This window comes from Balaenoptera acutorostrata, chromosome 5, assembly GCF_949987535.1.
Source record: "Balaenoptera acutorostrata chromosome 5, mBalAcu1.1, whole genome shotgun sequence".
NCBI lineage: Eukaryota > Metazoa > Chordata > Mammalia > Artiodactyla > Balaenopteridae > Balaenoptera > Balaenoptera acutorostrata.
This window is the reverse complement of record NC_080068.1, coordinates 68,540,475-68,554,051: the sequence shown is the minus strand read 5'-3', so window position 1 is coordinate 68,554,051 and position 13,577 is coordinate 68,540,475.

Below are 13,577 nucleotides of genomic sequence, written 5' to 3'. Positions count from 1 at the left end.
CCAGGCTCCAAAGTAGTGAGTGAGGAGCCTCTACTCAAAAGCCTTCTCCAGGCGCTGGGGACCCTGTTCCTTTTGCATCTTTCTCAGAACTTCAAAATGAGGTGAAGTCATCTTACTTCCAGGAATTCGTTCTCTAAAATAATTATGAATATGAATAAAGACTTTGCCCCTCCTCAGGTGCAAAGGGTGGAGTAAGTCATATACCTCTCAGTCCTTCAAGGCTTCTCTCTGGTTTTCTTTGATCTATTCCCCCTCCTTTCTTTCATTCCCCTTCCTTTCACATAGGCTGTTGTATGTAAAGTGCATCTTTTTGTTTGCCTGGATTCTTGCAAAATGTGTATTGTTTTGTAGGCATATATATATTTCACTTACTCAACCACTCTTTGTACATAACTTATTCTGTTTCTTGCTTTTTCACGCACCACCGTGTTTGAAAGATCCAACCGGTAGCTACATGTAACAGGATCTGTTTCTTCTAACATCCGCATAAACTCCATTCTCCAGGGACGCTCACCCAAGTTACCTCCAATTTCTTGTCATCACACACAGCACTGTGATGAAAACCTTATGCATCTTTCTTTATGGACATGGGTAAGAAATTCTGCGTGATTGCTCTCCAGGGGGGAAATCGCTGGGCTGCCGGGTATGTGAATACCTAATTTGATGTTATCTTGGCGGATGAGTCTGGAGGGAAGCAGCACCAGCCCATCCTCCCACCGGCAGTAGAGAGCAGGGTCTTATCCCTTCATCTCTCCCAACACTTGCCATTAACGGCCTTCTCATTTTTCTAGTCTGATACTTATGAAGGGAGACCCCATTGTCACTTTAGTTTGTGCTTCTCTGGTGCCTCCTGAGTTTGAGCATTTCTGCATACGCTTATTGGTCTTTGGATTTTTTGTTTGTTTGTTGTTAACTGTCTGTTGCTGCTCTTCATCTACCTTCCCCATGCTATCGCTTACTTTCATCTCGATTTGCAGGAGTCCCTGGAACATTCTAGAATCTAGATATCAGTCATTTGTGAGTTTTAGGCATTGCTGATATCTTTTCCCAGTCTGTGCCTTGCTCATGGTATCTTTTGTTGAACGGAAATCTTTAAAATGAATATAATTAAGTATATTAATTTTTTACCTCATGGTTTATACTTTTTTCCAGTTTTACACACAAAGTCCATCTATAATCCCAGGACACAAGATTATATCTTATTGTGTGATTTTACATGTCACGTTTAGGTCATCATATCACCTGGAGTTTACCCTTGAGTGCAGTCAGAGGAGAGGTACTAGTAATTTTTTCTTCTCGGTTTTCCCAATAGCATCTCATCTACCCAACAAACCTTCCTTTTCTTTTTCACTTGCGGTGCCACTTAGTCACATATTAAGTTCCCATATATCCCTAGGTCTATCTCTGAGCTGGTAGCAAAGATTTAGTACCCGTGATATTCACTGTAACATTATTTTTAATAAAAATGCAAACAAACCTGACGTGCAACAGTTGAGAATTGATGAAATCCATCACCGTACATCTCTACAAGTAGACTTCCATGCAGGGGTTAAAACTGATATAACAAAAGGCTGCACAATGCCATGGATAGTTGTGTTTTATTGCTGACTGGAAACGGCAGATTCCAAAATAACATAGAGTGAATGATCTTAAGTATGTAATAAACCATGTGTATACATGTATATAATTGGTAGAGCAAACACTCAAATAGTATCGGCGGTTCTTTATGGACAGTAGGATTCTGATGACAGAGTAAAGGAGGGGGCCGAGTGAGAGAACATTAGAAAAACCTGGCTTACTGGTGGAGCCATATTCTCAGCTGCAAAGCCCTATAGCTGTCTAGCACCAGTGACAAGGAAAGTAGGTAGCTGGCTAGGGAGACCGGAACTTCTCCAACTTTAAGGTGCACATCGATTACCCAGGATCTTGTTAAACTGCAGATTCAGATTCAGATTCAGTGGATGGGGAGGGACCTGAGATTCTGCATCTCTAACAAGCTCCCAGAGGATGCTGAGGCTCTGGGACCTCACTTTGGGTAGCAAGATGCTCCAAAGCCGATTCAGTTCTGCTTCTGGACAAGGCACTGAGCTGGACAAGGAGCCAACAGCCTTTACAGGTTACTTAGACGACGTGACCAAGAGTGGAGAGTTTAGTTAACGTGCTGGTGTATGTCGTTTTGAGATTGTTGGTTTTGGAGGGGCCAGAACATGGAGGTGTGTATATAAGAATTGAAATATGACCTTGATCAGTAGTAAATATGGACCAGCAGACATCCTCTTGCCTTCTTCCCCTTGCCCTTCCCCTTCCCACAGTTGGATTTAGCCACCAATCTCCTCTCGGCAGTTAAGGCCTGAGGTTGAGATAGGAAAGCAGGTGAGAGCCATCTGGCCCCAGGCATGCAGCCAGTCTCACGGACAGGGCTCACCTGGATAAGGCGAGGGTCACCCCTAAGTCCCCTCAGGAAAGTGTCCCCTGAATGGAGAGTTTGAGGAGCACCAGCTTCAAGGCGAGGTCCCAATTATTTCTGAGAAAGAGTCAGGGACCTGTATCCACCCCAGATGGCTAGAAAGCTCCTCCTCCTTCACTGCCCACTCTGTCCTGCTGCTGCTTTCCAGCCCTGATAACCTGTTTTATAGGTGACCACAATTATATCTCCCTTACCAAACTGCTCCAAATAGCCAGTACAAGCAGATACTTCGTACTAGGCCCGGTGATTTTAACCGGCATTGTAGACAAAGGGAACTCACACAGTAAATATCTGTTGGCTGATTGTCAGCTCAATGTACAGACTCTACAAAGCCTCCTACAATTTTTCCATTGTGTTCTCACTTGTGAGCATTTACAGCCCGGTCATCAGCATATACAAATCCCTGCTATCATTACTATTCAACTAAATTTCACATTTCATATGTGCCATGTACCAGGCACAGGTACTTTCACATTTGTTATATCACCTCATCCCTAGAACAACCCTCGAAGCTAGTTATTACAATGAAAATATCAAGGTTCAGAGAGGTTAGGTAACTTGCCTAAAGTAACACAGGTTGTAAATGAGAAATCTCCAATGAGAGGAAGGAAGAAAAGAAGGTGACAAGTGGATTGTTGGATATGTTGAAGAGTTTGTCTTGAATGGAGTTCTTGGCTCAGAGTGAAGGCAAAGCTCTGAGGGGTAATGTGTTCCTGTGCTCCTAACTAGAATAGACCTCCAGTGATGTTTCCTAGGCTATGGGAGGCCCTGTTGGTTTCCTAAGTTATGGAAAGTCATGGCTACCTCCTCCTTGATAACAGATTCCGGTTTTGTTCAAGTGGCAATGCATATAGCCCCAGGGGATAATCATCATTGATCTAAGCTAGACATGGTAATCTCCTTCCTCTTTACCAGTGATTAATTGTGGGCATCAGACCAGACAGGAGATGAACAAGAAGATCTATGGGGACTTTTTGGAAAGTCTTCCTTTCTGATAAGATAGAGATCCATAAAGAGAAAGTCCCTTTCCCACATCCATCCTTCCTTCCTTCCTGCTTAGGCTGGTGTATTATGAAGATGTGATACTTTGCACTTAGGCAGCCATCTTGTAACCATGAGGAGAAACGTAGCCTAACACACCGAGGATGGCAGAGCTACAGATGGAAAGAGACTGGGGTCCTTGATGATCTTGTTGAACAACCAAACAGCCCTGGAACCTCTATCTCCAGACTTCTTAAAATGTGAGATAATGAAGCACCTTTATAATTTAGCCTGACTTGTTGGTCAGATATTCTGTTACTTATAGGCAAAAGCATCATAATGATACAAGGGCCTCCACTCAGCTTCTCTTCTGGTTAGAGTCTAAGCATTTCCACACAAATCTCTCTGTCTTAGATTGATGTCTCGGTCTAGAATTGCTCTTCATCTGGTCTCCTCAATATCTTCCTACCAGGGCTTCTTTGTGTTGGCAATTGGTTCAGTATAGCATTGGCTACAAATCAGGGAAGAGTCTTCATTATTCTACAATGGATAATCAGTCTACTCTTTTTTTCATCTTTATAAAACTCAGCCCACCTCTTTATGGAAGGAGGACCACCATATTACATATTAGAGTATTCTGCTTTTGGCAATATACTTACTTCTAGCAGTGTGTTTTATATTTTCGTATTACTAATTAGTGCCCTTTCACTTCAGCTTGAGGAACTCTTTCAGCATTTCTTGTAAAGCAGATCTAGTTGTGATGAGTTCCCTCAGCTTTTGTTTGCCTGGGAGAATCTTTACCTCTCTTTCATTTCTGAAGGACAAGTTTGCCTTGTGTGGTCCTTGGAGGGCGCTTCCAGGCTTTTCCACCACCTGAAGGTGGTTGAGATCCTCACTGGTGCTTCCAAGTCCAGTGGCTAGGGCCCAAGGCAGGCAGTGATGGCGGGCAGAGCTGCTGGTGCGCACACATTCAGCTGGGGAGGCCAGCTGCAGGAGCCTGTGTCATGGCAGGGGCTGGTAGCAGACACACAAGTAGTGGTAAGAGCTAGGGCCAGCTGTGGGCATACTGGTAGCTCTGGGGGCCCTGGCCGTCAGCATGCCCTTCTGTGGGTGCAGGGTCTTACCCGGGCACATGCATGGCAGCAGAGGCCAGAGACAGGAGTTGGGCAGGTGCAGAGCTACCAGGGCTGGTTTTAGGAGTGCCCAGGGGTGCAGGTCAGTGATGGAAGTCAGGGCCTGATCCAGGCCCACAAGCAGCTGTGCGAGCGCTGGCTGTCAGCGTGTACTCCTGGGGCTGCAGGGTCTCACGGGGGCATGTGCTTGGAGGTGGAGGTCAGTGGTGGGGTCAGGCTGGGGGTGTGCAGGTGCTAGAGGGACTAGCTCTGAGTGTGCACACAGCAGTGGGGGGCAACCGCAGGAGTCTGGACGGGTGTCTTACACTTGCCTAGCCACAGCGGGATAAGTGGGGAGGGACTCAAAGGGCTGGCATCTGTGAGTGCAGAAACCTGTGGTGGGAAAACCTCAGTGGCCGGATCTGCAGGGGTTATAGAGTGGCTGTGCAGGCCATTGATTTCCTCAGTGGCAAAAGCTGCTGGGGTCCTTTGCAGAGCAGGCCACTGGAACCATGGTCGCTTCCACTGCGTGGCTGGTACTCGTCATGCCTGCTCTTCTTCCTTGTTCCTGGTCATTTCCATACATCTTAGCTTTATGCCTCTGGGTGAAGGGGTGAAACTGAAGTGGGTCCTCGTGCAGGTTCCTGGAAGGCTAGGGAAGCTGGTTGCTCACCTCACTCTTTCCCAGTGATGAGAACTCTTTCTAGCTGGGAAGTTCATTACTGATGCTGAACAGTGCGGGCCTGAGGGATGGGATGATGGCAGGCAAGATGAGGCTGGTCTTCTTTCCCTTTTTGTGCAGTTATTCTCGGGTGTTTTGTTCTGCTGTGTTGCTGAAGTTCCTTAAGTGGAATCCTGAGCTCTCCCAAAGCTATTTTTGTTCCTGGATACCTGTATAACTGTTGATCTTTGTAAGGGAACGGAGGCTGGGTCTCCTACTCCACCATTTTGGTCAGAAAGGCCCTTAAATGGATAGGCCTTGCATTCCATCTGATGTGGAGAGGCCTTATGATGTAGCGGGAAAGCTCAGAGACCCCAAGCCAGGCTCCCTGGGTGTGAATCCGGGCAGTTGTGTGACCTTGGATACAAAGTCAACATCTTAGTGTAGCTCTCCCTAGGAGCAGACCCTGAAATAGCCATTTGAGTGCAAGTAGTTTATTTGGAGGTGATTCTGGAAAATATGCATAGGGGAGCGGGAAAGTGAGGTGGGGAAGGGAAAGAGGTCAACAAGTGTTACTAAGCAAGTTTCCACCGTGAAGAGCTGGAGTGTAAGCCCTCCAGGGAAACCGTAGCACACACGCCTCTGAGTTATCACACTCAAGGGCCAAGGGAGCCAGGGGAGTTATATACTGACTCCTGTCAGTCATTGGTTGAGGGCTGCTTTCAGGGGACAGTAATTTCCCAGCACACCTGACCTACTACATGTGGGCAGAGAAAGCTCTCAGAACAGCGATGGTAGCAGTTGGAACTTGGCCTGGCAAGTACTGAAATGGTGAAGGCTGAAGGGATACAGGGAGGATCCCACAGTATCTGCTACATTTACTTTTCTCATCTTTAAAGTGGGACAATGATAGTATCTACCTCATAGGCTTATTGGGAGGTTTATGTAAGTTAACAGAGGAAAGTGCTTCGATCAGAGCCTGGCATAGAGTAAACACCACTTAAGTGTTAGCTGTTATCATTTGAAGTTCTTTGCCTCTCTGTGATGTAAAAGAGTCTTTCCTACCATATACCTCAAAAATGTTTAGTGAAGTTGGTTAAACTTATGAATGCTTAGGGAGAAGAGGGGCTTGTGGAACAAGAGGAGGGGCTCACATTCACCCCAGGTCCCTGCTGCACAGTCAGAGGTAGTCCACATGGAAGCAGTGGTCACGGGGAGAGGGGGTCAAGGCTGTAAACCCTCAGCTGGCAGTTTGCTCGCAGTCTGGAGGGCTATGGGTTTCTGCGGGGCATGGATTTGGGAACTCGAACCCAGCTCTTCTATATCTCAAAGGACATGGAGGCTACAGCTGCCATCTGGGTTAGGTACTAGATTGTAAGCTTCCTGAAGGCAAGGACTCTGCATTCATTGCTGGATTCTCCCTGCTTCTCTCCTGGCTTGGGGTAGATGCTCGATACTTGAGTATTGAGTAGACGAGCATGAAAAGAGCTCAGAAGAGCAGGAAGCGCTTGTTTTCCTCTACAATCTTGGGTGAGGGACACCATTCCCATACGCAACCCCTCCGCTAGGGGCCCACGTGTCTCCCCTGCCTCTCAGCCACCAGACCCAGGAAGTAACCTGCGCCTGACCCCAGCGCGGGTGAGCTCCCCGCTGTCCATGGCGTCACCTAGAATACAACGGACAAGTTGTATGCGTTTATACCAACACCTACATTTTAAATGGGCTCCCACTTCTTCCTGAAAGGAATGCAAAAACTCTGTTGGAACCGAAAACATTTTATATTTATGTATCGCCAGTTAGTGAGGGAAGACAAAGTGCTCAGCAAATCTGATCTCATGAGTCCTCTCAACAGCCCCAAGGGAAGAAGTTGGCAAGAGCACTTATCCTCCCTGGACTGAGGTTCAGGACGCCAAGTGACATGTGCCAGAGCCACCAAGAGGGTGCTCCAGGGAGCCAGGGTAATGGCAAGGGAATGGAAAATTCAAGAGAGAAAGTACAAGGACTCTGTTTTGTACCGTGGACCAAGGGGTGTTGCAAGGGCGTGGTCCTGTCCATGCTCACCGCAGCATTACAGAGACAGCAAAACCTAGAAGTGGCCCAATGTCCCTTAGTACAGGACCTGATAGATGGATTACGGTACAAACAATGAGATACTATTTAGCCATTCAAAAGGATCTGGGTGTTCTGACATGGAAAGTTGTCCAAGATATTTAAATGAAAAATGCAAGTTGCAAAATAATATATATGATATAATCTCTGATACTATAAAACATATATTGTATAATATTAAGGGAAAAGTCTAAAAGAATGTACACCAAATTATATATGAAATATGATTATATATGTCTTTGTGTGTAAATATTTTCAAGGAAGGTCTAGAAGAATGTGTAACAATGGTCATCAATACAGGTTGAATTAAAATTACTTTTACTTTCTTAATCACATTTGTTACATGTTGAATTTTTTTGCAATGTGCATGTTTTTCTCAGGTAATCAAGTCAAAATTTTCTAAAAACCAGAAAAAAGGGAACTCCCTTATGTCACCTGGAAAGTATTAAAAATAGAAAATAAAACTATTAAGATGTGCTCACATTGTTTTCTTTCGTTAAAAAAGAGCACCAGGAGTGTTTTCCTTGATGTGAAGAATTTAGAAAACTTCCACTAGAGTTCCTATTCAGTTCCTAATGTGCAGTGAAATTTGGATCATATACTCTATTTTGTAAACATATGGCCCTGCATCTGCAAAACCAAAATACAGAACTGAAATCTTTCTTTTTCCTTGATGTTTTTATCCATGAGACAGGCCTGACTGTTTAGCACACTGGATAACAAACTTCAGCAGAAGAGCAAACAACCCCACCCCAAGAAGGGATTCAAAATGTCAACAACTCAACATGTTCATGAGCTCTTAGACAATAGACATAAATTGTGTTATGTCATTGACCTTTAACTTTAAAAACTCAGATCGTTGTGTTTCACAACAAAGCAAATGTGCTTAACACAACTGAACTGTACACTTGAAAAGGGTTAAGGTGGTGAATTTTATGCTATGTGTTTCTTATTACAATAAAAAGGCAAAAGTCCCAAAAACCCAAACCAAAACTCAGATGGCTGAGGTCTAAGATATAGTGCAGGGTAAAGAAAGGAGAGCGTGAGGTCAAGTAGGGCTGGTTAGAGCTTCAGGTCTTGAAATCAGACCTTGGACAGGTGGCACTCCTTCCTTTGATTCTTTTTCACGTGTCTGAGTGGCTATCACGTGCCAGGCACAGGAGAAGGCACAGATACAGAGACTAGCAGGGCGGGAGGCATACCTGCCCTGGTGCAGCGACTTAACCTCTCAGCCACAAGGGCCCACCTGAAAGTAGGGAAGAATAAGACATAGGCCCCCCCATGCTTTGTTAGAGGCTGGGAATGTACTACCAAGGCCAGAACCTGTCTGTAGGGACCCCAGAATCTCATGGGAGACAGACAAATGGAGCAATATCTGAATTCAGATCATCTTCCCCTTCGAGACAGGGTCTGTCCACAGCCTGTTGCCCTTCCAGCTTCTCAGCCACTTGTAAAGGACAAGAACAGGAAAGGCAAGGTTGGGTGTCCTCATCTTCCCTTACCAGTGGGGTTGGATGACGTCCTTATGGTTAAGGATGAAAACCGTGATGGTCACATGGAGTCTCCTGTGAGTTCACAGGGGAGGCCCATCGGGCAATGACGGTGGGAATGAAAGGAGCGGAGCGGGAGGGAGTTACAGTGTGTCAGGCACTACGCTGGGCATGTTTATCATCTCCGCATGCCCTCGTGACCACAGTCGGGATGCCATTGACGGGGAAGGCGGCCGTTTCCGGCATCGTTTTGAGTGCTTTGTCTGTATCGACTCGCTGAATGCCCACAATGACACTATGAGGGAAGCACTTTCATTATTTGTTTTTTACAAAGAAGGGAACTGAGGTGCGGGGAGAATTAGCTAGCTAGTAAGTGGTGGAGTTGACAGTATAACCCAGGCAATTAAAATGTAGAGCAGAAGAGCTTAACCATTATATCCTATTATTCTTCTTCACATGTTACGGATAAGGAAACCACGGCTCAACAAGGTTAAGTGGTCTGTGCAAGAGCCCGTGCAGAGAGCGAGGTTTGGCATCAGCAATTTCCGACTTCAAAGGCTATACTCTGTAAACCATGACACTCTCTTACGATGCCGCAGGCAGTGAAAATCTCCAGAATAATGAGGGCCAGCCCGAGGCCTGTGGCTGATGGGCAGAGCTGTGGAACCAGCCCTGCTCTGCGGCTGGCTCCCCGGGCTGCAGGGATGGGGGCATAAGGCTCACTTGGCTTTCTGTCCAGGGCAGACGGGCGCCTCCACCACCGTCTGGGAACGCCCTCACTCCTAGTACCCGCTCTCCTATATGCTCATCTGGATGTTCATGCATTCATTCAACGAATATTTATTGAACTATTTGTCAGGCCCTGTTCTAGGTGCTGGGGATCAAGTAGTGAGCCAAACCGTCAAAAATGGTTTTGTACTTGGGCCCCAGAATCCATGTTCTTGCCTCCTTCCTCTTCCCCATCCTTAGCTGCTAAGAATGAACTGCTCTGTAGGTCACTGACACGGTCCATCTGCAGGAGTCTGCTAGCTCATATGGTGCTTTGTGCACATTAAAGTAAGGTGCCCCCTCTGGGTACATGGAGTATCACAGGCCCCCAGCAAGGAGAGTGGAAGGTGGGCTAGATTTCAGCCCCCATCAAACCTCTAGTCCAGGCATCTTGGGGCAGGGCACAATGTATGCCAGGGCAGGTAGCAGCCTCCTCTCCTAGCCCCTCCGAGACAAGTGTTCTTGATGCCCAAGGTCAATGCCCTCAATTCCCACGTGACCCCATCTCCCACCTGCTTAGCCAGGTCCCCATCCACTCCAACTTATGTAAGCGCGGCCCTGTAGGCCCTCAGCTTTTTATTAATCACCCCCTGCAAGACCCATCAGACGCACCTTGTCCACCTCCCTGGACCCCTTCCTCTTCCTCCCCCTATCCTTCAGCTGCTGGGATCTCTCGCTCCCAGTGTGCTCTGCACTACCCTGAACCCAGTGTCCAGCCACACTGGATGTGGTTATCACACATCCAAGAGCCACTCTGACAATGGGGCCATTGTGAGGGTGTGCCAACCCCTCACCTTTGTAAACAAAAGGCACTACACACCTGTTCAGCAGCAAAATTATATAAACACGTAACCATCAGGATGATGTCTTCATTCCCAACTCCATTCTGATGTTGGATGGAGATGCCATTTAATTACTAGAAAGTTGTTTAGGGGTAGCACTCAAAATGTAGAAGAGATATATTCTTCAAAGGTGAAAAGTTATGGTTTTAAAAATCTATTTTTACGTAACCCATGATTGGATAATTCACCTGCTCAACCCCTATGTATCCTCAGGTCACTTCTTTCTGGTAGCTTTCTCAGATCACCTCCCCTTCACCACCCCTGCCTCTGGTTGGGTGCCCTCCTCTGTGCACCTTCCAGAGCACCAGATCTTGCCCATCTAACGATCATCATATGAACTGTAATTGCTCATTTGCTGCTGTACCATTCCCCCAGCAGACTGTAGGTTCTGCGAGGACGAGGACTGAGCCTTGTTCACCTTTATATCCTCAGCACCTAGCACAGAACCTAGCAAGAACTCAGTAAATGTTTGGGGACTAAATAAAAGGTATTTATTTGTATGGGAAAAAATTGGCTTCGATACCAAGCTAGACTTTTCCCCAATAATGGAAACCCTGCCTTATTCTGGAAAGAGTGAATGAAATGGGAAGCTATGGTCTGTCCCAAGACAAACCCTCATAAATCAGAAATTAGTGTCCCATGGGGCAATTCCATTTGTTTGTTCGTGTATTCATTCATTTATTCATTCACTCACTCATCGTAGACAGTTATTGAATACTTTTGTGTTTCCAGGCGCTGGGGATTCTATAGGGAAAAAGGTGGGCAAAGCTCCTGCCCTCACGGAGCTTAACCTCTAGTGGGAGTGGGAGGGCTTGCAACAGGGAGGGTGAACACAGAGGGAAGATAGAGCACAAGCTTCCCTAGTTGGTAATGTAAACTACAGTGAAACATCGTTGCTTAGAATGCCTTTCATTCGCCCTAGCTACTTCAGAATAGTGCAATGGTTAACTTGTCAAGCAGTGGAATCAGACAGCTTAGAAGCAAGTTCTTAATCTATGACTTACTAGTTAGTTTGGGCAAACTACATGACCTTTCCAAGCCTCAGTTTCCTCATGGGGTGATGATGGTAACATCCCATCATCACCCACCATCTTCATGGCTGGCTGAGAGCAGGGCCAGTAAATGTCAGCAATGACTCTTCCTCACCAATGAAGTGGTTTGAGAGAAGGTCTCTGGACACCAATTCATATGCACTATACTAATATGAAAGCATTATTTTAATTCCTCACTTTCATTGGCTCATGCTAAGCTTTGCTAGGGGGTAACTGGCTTAATTTAGCCCTCTGGGTTGTGCAATATTTGCGTTTGATCTTTGAGTCCAGGCTCAGTTCCCAGAGGCCCCTGAGCAGATAAAGATGTTGTCCATAAGCTTTAAGCAGGAACGTAGAACAGGCAGTGGTGTGAATACAGCATGAAAGACTCTGTTTGGGTTCTGGCCGTTGAAATTATAGCCCAAATGACTATCTTGGAAATCCTGGAGCTCATTTCCCTTTATTACTGAACTTGAAATTGCTAGGTTAAATAAAAGCAGATTTTAATCAACTGCATTATAAACAAAAGGCACAGATGGCAGAGAAAGATTGACTGATAACAGCAAAGTCCCCTAGAAACTCTGGAACACCCCTGGGGGTGGGGACTGCTAAAGACTATGGCTCCCTGCTTTGTTTTACTCTTGCATTTATGAATTCCAGGAACTCCTTTCCTGGAAGTAAATAGCTGCCATCAACAGGATGTTAGTGGGTGAATGTCCTTTGAAGCCACAGAGGAAAAAACTGTCAATTAAGGTCTGAATAGGTTAAGGGGGGCAACTGGCTGTCCAAAGGATACCCAGCAGCTCCTCATCTTGCCAGGAAGAGACATCAGTGTTTAAATGAAGGAGGGGAACACAAGTGGGGTAACAGAGGGGGCAATCAGAGAGAATGTTGAGGGCAGTTTAAATAAATCATTTACCAGGAGATTCTAAATTCGCCTCACTTCTCTTAATCCTTCTCTCATTCAAAGCACACATAGATACACACATGCCTTAGACTCAGATCTCAAACAACTTCCACATACTCCATATTGAATCATGATTCCGTGTCACCCTAACACCATGGCCACTGTCCTTTGGTCTTGACTCAAGCAAGACCAATCTTATTCCTAAATCCTGACCCTAATCTTTAAGCAGAGTGGAATGGCCTCAGGTGAACCAAGAGAGCTCTTTCCCAGGAGTTTAAAGCTACAACTAAGAAAGTAAGTCATTTGTGTGTTGGAATGCCTGAGTACTTGAAGGCATACGTCGGATATTTCAGAGTTAGGAAGGTGGACCTAGGTGAAAATGAGTCCTAGATGAAAAGACCTAAATGAATGCTAGGGCTTGGATACATTGGATCGTGTACACTCTTCAAAAATGGATGGCTCCGTAAAATCAAATATTCCCAAGGGCTTGTTTCCTGTAACTCCTGTGTATTAGAGAAAGGATAATGCACAGTAGTCACTGGTTCTCAAAGTGTGGCCCCAGGACCCTGGAGCAGGTGCCAAGACCTTTTCAGGGGATCTACAGAGTCAAAGCTGCTTTCATAATAATACTAGAGTACTGTTTGCCTTTTTCACTCTTATTTTCTTGTGAGTATACAGTGGAGTTTTCTGGCGGCTACATGGCATGTGATATCACAACAGACCGGATGAAGAAGCAAATATGAGAATCCAACTGTCTTCAGCCAGATATTAGAGATTTGCAAAAACTGTAGAGCAATGTGACTTCTTCTCATTACATTTTTTTTAGTTTCTTAAAATAGTTATTTTCATAAAAATTGTATTTTATTTAACATACAACATGTTTATTATTACTATTCCTCGATTGATTAATAAGTATTTTTAAGTTTTTCATTTTAAATTCCTAAAATAACAAATACTCACAGACATGTCAACACAAGTCAACGCATATCAACCAAAGCTCTTCGGTGTCTGTAATAATTTTTAAGAGCGTGAAGGCGTCCTGAGACCAAACAATCTGAGAACCTCTGCACAGAAGACTTGAAAGTGTGGCAATGCTTTTTTCCAGCATTAGAAACTATGTGTAATAAGCCCAAATATTTGTCTTTAATCACCATCAGCCAGACATGGCAAAGAAGGACATTTAAAAGGGAAATAGGAAAATACCGTAGA